Below are 11301 nucleotides of genomic sequence, written 5' to 3' on the forward strand. Positions count from 1 at the left end.
GTATAGGAACTATTGTCTCATGTATGACGGGAGATGACGCTTTTATTTAAACTGTTGTTTTACGCTTTACATAGCATGACATTGCATGGGACGACGGTATTAGAACCGACGTATGAGAGTCCATACAACGATTTAAAACCATTGTCTCATGTCAATTTTGTAGTAGTGAATACTAGAAGAGGAAGAAAAACAATGGTAAGGAGGAGAAAAAAAGCAAGAAGATGAAGAAAGACAAAATCTCCAAAAAGAAAGATTCCAAGGGGAATTGTTTTCAATGTCAAATTGAAGGTCACTCGAAGAGAAACTGTAACAAGGATACTGATGTGCTGAAAGAGTATAGTAAATATGATATACTTATACTTAAAGCTTGTATAGTTGTACGTCGCAAAAATTCCTAATAAGGTTTAGCACCTTATTTAGAGTGTTAGGAGGACACGAGGGGCATTTAAGCGAATTATATTATTATATGATTGAGTATGCATCGTTATGTGTATTAAATGTGTTTAAAGACTTGTTTTTGTTAAAAATGGGCATTTTTAAAATTTTGACCCGTTTAGGGTAAATTGTAATTATTATGTGTTATGTGCATTGAGACCGCATTATTATAGGGATATGTGTGATTTTCAGCATGAGTGGATCCTTACAAGGAATTTTAGCGGAAAAGTCACAACGGTGACAAATACTTGGCTCGGGTCGAGCCTATGGGTATTTTGGGAATTTTTGTATTTTGGGAATATAGTTAAAATAAAACTAATTGGTGGAATAATTATGTTTGGTGTATATTTGTGATAATCTGGATATTTATGGTTTAATCAAATTTTAAAGTCAAATAACCAAGTTGCCCTTGGGATTTGTTAAAGGATTAATTAATAAGAGGAGTAAAAGGGTCTTTTCACCCTAGGATTAGTGAAATTTGGCTAAGTGTTTAACTCAGCTGCACTTCCATTCAAGATACTCTCCCTCTCTTTCTAGTATTTTCTTTCCTTCTTCATAAGACTTCATCCAAGTCTAGGAGGTAAAATTCTTGAATCTTTGAGGAATTTCTAAGAGAATTCAAGTATTTGTTGGAGTTTAGAGCTAACAAGGTCTTCTGCAACCAGCTTGGATTCGAAATTCAATAAGCTATAGAATTCTTAGCTTAGGTTTATTTAGTGTTCTTGATACAATTTGTTGTTGGGAATTGTGCCCTAAAAGCAATTGTAGTAGACAATAGTTTTAATGAAATATATAAATGAATTGAATTATTGTATATATGAAGCTTATGTACTATATTATTACTATTAATATTAAGTAAATATCAGAAAATTCCCACGTTCGTCAATGTGGTCTCAATCTCATATTGGTATGCAAGGGTCAAGATTGAGATAATGAAGTTAAATAGTTCGCAGTAAAATAAAGTTATGGAATCTTTAGATTAATTACTACTAGTACGGTCCTCTAGTATTATGAACACATGTGACCTAGATCCAGGTTACTAGTGTAGTAGGATACTTTAGTGGAGGTACTTTGCATGATGAGAGTATGTAGAACTAGACCAGATGTGTTTTTATAATACTTGTTTAAATACCGTTTCATAGTATTATAAAACAAATCAACTAATGACCATACACAAACTAATCTTAATCCTGAAGTTACTATGAACACCTATATATGTTACTTGATCCTTTTATTCATGCGTTACAGTTAATCAGAATGTTCAGGCTAAGAACAATTTTTTGGGGGACACAATGATATATATGGCTTGGGACATAGTTTAACAGATATGAAATATATACCTTCTTATAGATTGAATGATGATTCCCTTTTGGGTCGGCTTTTGGAACTGAAAATATTATTGACGTCAAATTCATAATCAGATTAAGAATTAATTTTCACTAGTAAGTCAATGGTACACTAGGAATCAAGATATAATTAAAAGGGTAAAACAGTAATTTTATTCCCATTTAATTTTGAATCATCAATACAGGATTACAATAAAGTACTCAATAAATATATGTCTTTAATTCTCAAGAGTTCAGTCTCATATTTATAGTGGAATAATCATGAGATTAATAAATTTGATTATTGAATCAAAGAGTTTTGGTGAATAATCTTTTATTTATTGGAGCTTCGAATTATTGGTCCATAGGTCCCCGAGGCTGCTCTGTCAACACTAATCAAGGTAAGAGTTGATACAAGAGTTAAACTGTGAATGAGCTATTCGAGAGAATATTTATTATTCATGATAAATATGCAATTATGTGATAATTGAGGTTGCATATTTATTATTGGAATTGTGCAATTTCAAAATTGTGTAGAAATAAAAATAATTGATTTTAATAATTGATTTTATTTAAGTGTGAATAAATAAATATGGATAATCAAAATTGCTTTTGATTATTATATTCATTTAATTAATAATAAGATGATGATGGAAATTCAAATTTTGAATTTTGAATTATGAAATTTAGTTGTTATCTTTTTTCCTTAAAAAGATGATACCTTATTTGAGTGTAATTATTAATCGATTTCAAATAAAAACACATGAAAAATCAAAATCTCATTTTTCAGGGATAGGCCACATGCATAGGGCTTGGACTGCTTTATGCGTGTGGCACATCAGATGTTATCTGATATTATTTTTTCATTTTTATTTTTTAATTAAATAATTAAACATTTAAAAGGGGTTTTAAAATGGAATTTTAGATTTTTGTCTATCATCATTATTATTATAAAAGGTGATTTATTTTTCTTCATTATTATTATTATGGTAATAATCTATATATATTTTATTTGATAGAAAATAGAAACAACAAGTCTTCACATGTTTCATACACAAAAGAAATACTATCATCTTTTTCACAAGAAGAAAAACCTATTCTCTCTTGCCTATAATCAAAAGACTCATGTGTTGAGAATACTTTTGATTCACAAAATTGATCCTTGTTTTCTATGTGCCCACCGACATCTTGAGGTGTAGAGAACGTCTTGGAGGATCTAAGTGTGAGTTGTAACGACCCAAAAATGCTAATAGGGTTTAGTGCCCTGCTTAACATGTCGGGAGGGCATAATTGGACATGTGTGTGATTAATTTATTTAAATGCGTGACTATGTGATGATATATAAATATATATATGATGATATTAATATATTTAGATGTATGTTTATGAGTATTAAATATCCATGTGGGGCCGTTCTTGTTTATAAAGGCATATCTATAATTGCGGCTCGTTAAGGGCATACATGTGATTATATGTTTTAAATGGTTGAGACAACATTTGTAATGCCCTAGATAACCAAGACCTTTACGCTGTGTGTTTGAAATAGTGAGAGACTTGCTAATCAAGTTATTTAAATACAAATGTGAATCTAGAGACATAAACAGGTTAGGTTTAACAGATTTTGGCTAATTTTCAATAAAATAAATGTTTGGTACATGGGATCCCAAATCAAGGTTTAAATAACATGATTAGAGAATTTTCAAATCTTATAGGTAATCAAGCCACTCTAATGGGAAAATACACGTTTTAGGTTTCTGTAACTGTACAAACCCTCGACTGTGGCGACCGAGCAGCCGACCATGTACCCCTCACCCCAAAGCTCTCCAACCCATGGTCGATTCATCTTACCCTTGCCTTCACCTGCACCACGCAGCACCCGTGAGCCGAGGCCCAGCAAGACAACATAATATCATAGCACAACCAATATCATTAACCAAGTAGTTCATAGAGCATAACCAAATGATTTACAAGACATTAATCAATTACCCAGCAAGCCATAGCATTCATTCAATCCAGGACATCAGTCAACAGCCAATGATCTAGGCCGCACCCTCCATTTAATCCACTGTCTTTGGCTCACTTAGGCGAAGCCCAGTGTTCACCCCACTGACTCCAACCCACGTAAACCAAGCTCAGTGATTATTAAGCTGTCCTCAGCTATCAGTGGCTGAGCCGCGCCCTGTGCAGAAGTATTGATTTTGGTACCCTTAGCTCGTTTATCACATGTCCCCATGGCATTATACCACCTCATGACATTCATATAGTTATAGGGAGCTCTTAGTCCCAACATATCCACATGGTTTATCACAATCATATAACAGTGCATACAAATATAGGGAACACTTAGTCCCATCCTATCCACATAAATGGGTGCAATTTTCTTACCTTTAATTCCAAGTGCTTTGATTAAGAAAGACGACCCCCGAGCACGATCCTGCCCCGAGCCTAAGCGTACACTGTAATGACCCGAATTTACTAATAAGGCTTAAGGGCCTTGATTAGTGTGTCGAGAGGGAATAATTGGAATACATGTGATTTAATGATTAAAAGTATGCTATATGATTATTTGAATATCTGAGATGCATGACTATGTGTATTAGTATGCATGTAGGCTCTGATTAGGTTAGAAATGGCATAATTGTAATTTTGGCCCCCTTGTGGGCATAACTATATATATATGTCATAAATTGTTGAGACCACATTATTATGTGGATATATTCATGATCTGTGATTCGAGACGATCCTAGTGAGCAGTTTAGCAAAAAAGTCACGGCGGGGATTTATATCCGGCTCGGGGTGAGCCTGGGGGTATTTATGGAATTTAGAGAATATATGGGAGTCTATTTTGACATCGAGGAATATAGCTGGTGATTAGTTAAGTATCAGGTAGTAAGCGGTAAATATTAGAGACACTCGAGGAATTAGCGGGAATTGGGTGAAATGACCAAAATGCCCCTAGGTGGATTAAAAGATTTAGAATTAAAGGGGAGGGTATTGTGGTCATTTGGTTTATAAAGGATAGGTATAACTCAGGTTTTATGTCTTAGTGGGAAGTGTAGAAAGGGCTGGAATTCTGAAGGAAAGAAAGGAAAGAAAAGAAAGAAAAAGAAGGGAAATGAAAGGGAAAGGAAAACAGGGTATTTTCAAGGACGGTTTGGCATTCCGCATCAGTTCTTGAGGTCTTTTGGAGCAGAAACTTAGGAGGAGTTTGGGAAAGAGCTAGAGGCTAGGATCCCTATTCTAGCTTGAGGGATTGGCAGAGCAATTCATTCAGTTGAGGTAAGACTTTGAGGTTTTCTTCAATCTCTCGTTTTGGTGTTGAACCATGATGTCTAAGGTGAATTTGATGGGAATTATAGGGAATTCAAGCCAGGGGTTTGAGGAGGAGTAAGCCAAGGAGGTCTAGAGGCTGACTTAAGGTCGAATGTCCATTGAAGGTATGTGTTGACGCGGTTCTTCGCCAACAGGTAATTAAGAGAAGAAGAGAAAGGGACTAATGCTGAAAGTAGAACCGTCACAGATGAAATCTTAGAGAATGAACTAGGTGACGCAAGACACGTTTTTAAGTGGTTCAAAGGTTAAAATCCTTCTACTCCACTAGGCAATATTATTGATATATTCTGGATTTTTGGTTACAAAGTGTGTATCTCTTCTGAGACTATTTTTTCCAACCCTTATCAACTCTCAGGGTCTCCATATTTATAGGAGAAGGCACTTGGAAGTTGGTAAGGAGGTCATCCCGTGACCTTCTTATTTGTCATATCAACTCTGTGACATTCATGATTAATTCCTAAACTTGACACATGAGTATGGTCAAATTGATAGATAAGGAGATAATGGGTCGCACGGCCCAACCCAGCCGTGGGTGTCTGAATACGCACGTTCTTGCTGCGTGTCCGAGAAGTCAGGGATATATCGGACACGTGATGTCAGATATAGGCACGTTTATCTTGCGTGTGTTGACTTTACAAAGGGTCAGAGATCTTAGGAGGAGCAGCTCGTGCCACGAGCTGCTTCCCTAACCCGACCTTCGGCCTCAAGGATTCCTTCCCCCAGTCTTGGGCAGCCTTGGCGAGTTCTTGAGGATACCTCGAGCTAAGGGGGTACGACCTGGAAAACAGGATCTCCGACCTGGGGAAGTTTACGGACTAACCTTGATTAGTCCGAGGCTCGACCTGCTAATCAGCCCGTGGAAAAACCAGGGCGTACATCTGCCCCCCAAGCTCCTGCTCGTGGTATATGACGTCATATATAGAAGACCACAGTAGGGGCTTTTAGACTTCCCCACAACCCTTCACACTCCACTTTTTGTGCAGGCGTCTGATACGTGGAACGCCGTGGGTGGTGATGGTACGTTTTACGAGAATCTCATTTAATGGCCTAGTCTAAGCCCAGCCGTCGTTTCATATTTCGAGTGGAAGGCCTCGGATCCCTCACTAGGGTCATCCAAGAGCCTTCTACACGTGATCCTTCACGTATATAAAAAGGGGGTGGCCACCCTACGCACGGGCCACCCCTTCATTCAAAATTTCCCAAATTTCTTTCCTTCTTCCCTCTCTAACTTTCAGAAAAAAGAAACCCTCGCCTTTGTTGCTGTCATTCTCATTGTTCAAGAAGCTTAGGCGCACGAGTTTCTCTGAAGCTTTGGAAGCTATTTCACCGACGAAGCTCCTATCAACGCAGCATTCTCTTCAACCTTCCAGCCATATACTGTAAGTTTCTTGACCCTGTTCATTTTGAAAACATGCTAATGTAGCTTAGGTAAAAAAAATTACTGTAGCCGCATGCAAGGGTTTTCTGGGTTGCGTGGATAAGGAGGGTGAAAACCCTCTTTAGGCTAGGAAATATTGGTTGTAGGAAATCGCCTTAGAGTCTGGGTTTCAGGATGCTTTTTCTGGGACATTTTCTGGGTAGGAGTTTTGGGAATTTTGGGTGCAAAACCGGGTAGCTTAGGGAACACGCCTAATGGGCGATTTTGCAATTCCTGCCTACCGAAACTTTCCTCCCAAGGAAAATTTCACTCTGAACCTCCTGACACACGAATTCCGAGTAATCTGGGATCTGTTGGGAGTATACGCGCGTGTTCACTGAACCGCGTGGTTCCACCTCCCACGAGCTGGGCTTTCCTCAGCTCGTGCAAATAATAATTATTCTTCCTCCCGCTTGGGTCGCCTTTTCTAAAATGTTTTCTTGTGTTCACTAAGCGACCAGATGGCTCCAAAAAAGGACCTCCCTCAGAAGAACGTTGGAAGCTCGGCCTCCCGGCAGGAGAAGGAAAAGGCGGTGATGCCCAGCTCGCTGATCCCCCATTTTGGGTCGGCCGTGGAGAAACAAGTCGGGTGGCCCCCGACACATTCTTTGAGGCGGAGAGAATCGTCTCAAAGGTAACCGACCAGGTGAAGATCAACAAACTCTTCCTCACCCACAAGATCCCATTGGGGAAAGCCTCAGTCATAGCCTGACCTGCTGCGGAGGGCGAGCGGAGCTGTACGCCGCTAGACGAATCGTTTGCGGCCTGGAGTGGTGAACACTTCAAGGTAGGGGCCTTCCTCCCCCTGGATCAGTACTTCGCTGATTTCCTGAACTACGTGGGGTTGGCCCCTTTTCAGCTCCCCCCCAACTCCTACCGTCTGCTGGCAGGGTTAAGGTACTTGTTCAAGAAGCAGGAGTGGGAGGTCCCTACTCATGCTGATATTTTATATTTCTTTTGCCTCAAAGCCAGACCGGATCAGCGGGGGCGAGGTGACGGGTTTTACTATTTAACCCGTTTTCCTAATACGGCGGCTGTCATCGAGCTGCCAAGCCATCCAAATGACTTCAAGGACCAGTTCTTCATGTCAACTGGGTTCCGGAACTGTGAGCACCACTACTTCAACCGTCCTCGTAAGTGAACCCTGACCCTAGCTCGCCTTTTAAGTGTTGTTTAATTTTTTCTCCTCCCGTATTCCATTCTTATTCCAGCCCAATCTTGCAGCCATCTATGCGAGGACCGAGAAGTCTGCGACCCTCGGGGGTCAATATGAAACACTACCGGGCTTGCCCCCCAGTGAAAAGGACTATCGCGTGCTCGTGACGGACGAGACGATGGTGTTCTGCAAACTGATTTTTCCAAATCAGACTCTGAACTTGAAGAGGCTTCGGGGGCCGCCCCCAGCTCGCGCAAACAGACCTATCACCGTGGAGGAGGTCGTGGAAGAGGAGGACGAAACGGCTGAAGTTCCGCTCGTGAGGAATAGGAAGAGGAACTTGGAGGTCGCCCAAGGGATGGACGAGGAGAGGATCCAATCCAGAGCAGCTGCGGGTCCTTCCGGCCAAGGTAACCCTTTCTTGCTTAGGAATGTAGATAGGGCCACTGCGGACCCCCGGCTGGTTAGGTTCAATCCTAGGCAGATCGTCCATCGCCACCGAAGGAACCTGGACCTGAACACACTCCTGCTCCATTGTGTTGACCGGCTCGTGCTGGATCACCAGGATAATCGGCCTAGGGGTACCATAGTAGTAGATAACACCCTAGCTTTTAGGTCGATCATTTTTGAGGAGTATGGGACCAATTTACGCACATGGCCATCACTCCAGAGAGGTATCTATGCTTCGGGGCTTAGGCAGTATGTAGAAGAGTCTAGTCCCGAGTCAGAACCAGACACCGAACTTGCGCCTATGCGGGAAATAATCGTCTTAGGTTCTTCCAGCTCGGGGGGTAGGGCTCCTCTAGTATTCGTATACTTTTTGCCTTTAACCTTTTGCTTTTATTTCTGCCTGATTGCTAACTTGTAATAACTATGTTTTTTGTTTTCGCAGAAGAGATGTCTCAGCCCGAGGATAGTCTGCGGGACATAGACTTCGGGGGGAGTCCCCCGGCAGGGCCAATATTGAAAAGGCTCCGAGGGTCGAAGAGCACGGCTGGGGGCTTCACCAAATCCCCGACAAAGGAGAAGGAAAAAACCCCACCATCACAGGTCGGGGGGGCAATTCTTCTTTCAGGCGGAGCAGGACACATGCCCCCGCCGACCCAGCGATCTCCCTCAGCCGCCCAGGACGTGGGAATGGAGGTCGTGCCCCCGGCTGCAGTGGCCCCCGGCGTACGCATCACGGTTGACGCCAAGGATCTGGATAAGATCCCAGAAGCCTTTCGGGGGACGGTGTATGAGTCGGCGAGCTACGCCGTCAAACATTTCTACAAGTTCAAAGAGAAGGACCTCCGGGCTATTGAGACACTGAGCCCGGTCCACATAATAGAATCATCGATGGACATGACCTAACGGTAAGCTGCCCCATTCTTTTAAGGCTTTATCCCTCACACACACCGCCTTATTTTTCCACTTAGCCGATTTATCTCCCGTTTCTCACAGGGCATCGCTGTCGTACACCAAGGCATCGCCAGGACCAGAGCTCAGCTCGAGGAGATGAGGGCTGGTCGCCAGGTCGCCCTTCAGGAGGCTCACGTGGCGAAAGATGCGCTGGCGACCTCGAAGGCCGAGTTAGAGAGGACCCGCTCGAAGGTCAAAGAGCTTGAGACATCCCTTGCCACCTCGCGAACTGACCTCGAGGCAGCGAAGACCGAGGCCCTGGCTGCCCAGGCCGCCCTTGAAGCTGAACGGGCCACCTCGGAACAGTCCATGCAGGAGCTGTTCTATCGTTGATGGGCCCACAACCCGGAGGCTGACTTCTCCTTCATGCCGTCGGGTCTCTGGGCACGCTTGTTGGTGAAGTTCCAAGCCCGCTTTGACAAAGATGTGCCGCCTTCGGAGACTGGGGAAGCCTCCGGTGCGGCGGAGCAGGATGAGACCGCGACCTCCAAGGGGCCGACCGACGGGGCTTAGAGCATTTTTTTTTCTTTTTATTTTGAAGTATTTTATGTAATCTTTAGCACGAGGTAATTTTTCCTCGAGACAATTTGCCTTGCAATTTTTACTTGGGTATTTCTTCATGCTTTCGGCTATAATACACATATTTTGTTGTTTAATAAACTTAGTTTGTGTTAACCGTTATTTATATCCCGAGCCCTTTAAGAAGAACCACGATCAATAAATTTAAGTTAACTTCTATGTTTTATGACCCGGTTAAAACCAGGAGCTTATTTTGAAAACTTAGTTCGTGTCAACTTTTTATCCATATCTCGTGCTCTTTAAGAAGAACCACGATCAATAAATTTAAGTTAACTTCTAAGTTTTATGACCCGGTTAAAACCAGGAGCTTATTTTGAAAACTTAGTTCGTGTCAACTTTTTATCCATATCTCGTGCTCTTTAAGAAGAACCACGATCAATAAATTTAAGTTAACTTCTAAGTTTTATGACCCGGTTAAAACCAGGAACTTACTTTGAACACTTAGTTCGTGTCAACTTTTTATCCATATCTCGTGCTCTTTAAGAAGAACCACGATCAATAAATTTAAGTTAACTTCTAAGTTTTATGACCCGGTTAAAACCAGGATAGGACTTAGTTCGCGTTAACCCTTATACATTGATAAGAATCAACACCTAAGTCGTTAAGGAGACCTGGTTATATCCAGGTACCATATGCCCCCCAAGTAACTGGGAAAGGGTCATTCGTGGTTACTGTAAGATTATACTTGCAAAAAAGAAAAACTTGATTCTTATTTATACATAAAAAGTGGCCTTCTAGGCCTTACAAGTGGATCATTGATATTATTTCTTCAAATGGATGGCGTTCCAAGTCCGTGGGACTGCCCCTCCATCAAGTCGAGCTAACTTATAAGTTCCTTCCTTGATGACTTCAATGACCTGGTATGGTCCTTCCCAGTTCGGTCCTAAAACTCCATCGTTGGGATCTTTTCCGGCCAGGAAGACTCTTCTTAGGACCAAGTCGCCAACGCTAAAGGTACGTTTTTTGACTTTAGCGTTGAAGTAGCGAGCGATCTTTTGCTGGTAATGGGTGAGCTGGAGTTGCGAATCCTCTCGCCTTTCATCGATAAGGTCTAGGGAATGGCATAGGAGCTCGTGGTTCCTATCATGGTCGTAAGACTGGACCTTATGCGACAGAACTTTAATTTCCACGGGGAGGACTGCTTCACTCCCAAAGGTTAGGGAGAAAGGAGTGTGACCCGTAGGAGTTCGATGTGAGGTCTGGTATGCCCAAAGGACCTGGGGGAGCTGTTATGGCCAGATCCCCTTTGCCTCATCTAGCCTCTTCTTGAGGGTCGCCTTTAGAGTTTTGTTGACAGCCTCGACCTGGCCGTTTGCCTGAGGACAGGCCACAGAGGAGAAGCTTTTCACAATCCCGTGCCTTTCACAAAACTTAGTGAACAGGTCGCTGTCGAACTGAGTGCCGTTGTCGGAGACAATCTTCTTCGGTATTCTGAGGTTTTTCAATCTCAGGAGCCGCCAAGGGTCCTTGAGATTCCACCTCGCCCTGAATGGCCATTGCCAGCTGCCCGGGTTTAGACTTTCCCTTCATGGAAATGCTGTAGCATTCCCTGGCAGCGAGCTGATCGCCCTTGATGGCGCAGATCCCTGTTGAAGTGGGGAATTTCATGGCGAGGTGTCGAATGGAAGTGATGGCCTCGAAAGCTATGAGCGTAG

This window comes from Humulus lupulus, chromosome 8, assembly GCF_963169125.1.
Source record: "Humulus lupulus chromosome 8, drHumLupu1.1, whole genome shotgun sequence".
In the NCBI taxonomy this organism is placed as follows: domain Eukaryota; kingdom Viridiplantae; phylum Streptophyta; class Magnoliopsida; order Rosales; family Cannabaceae; genus Humulus; species Humulus lupulus.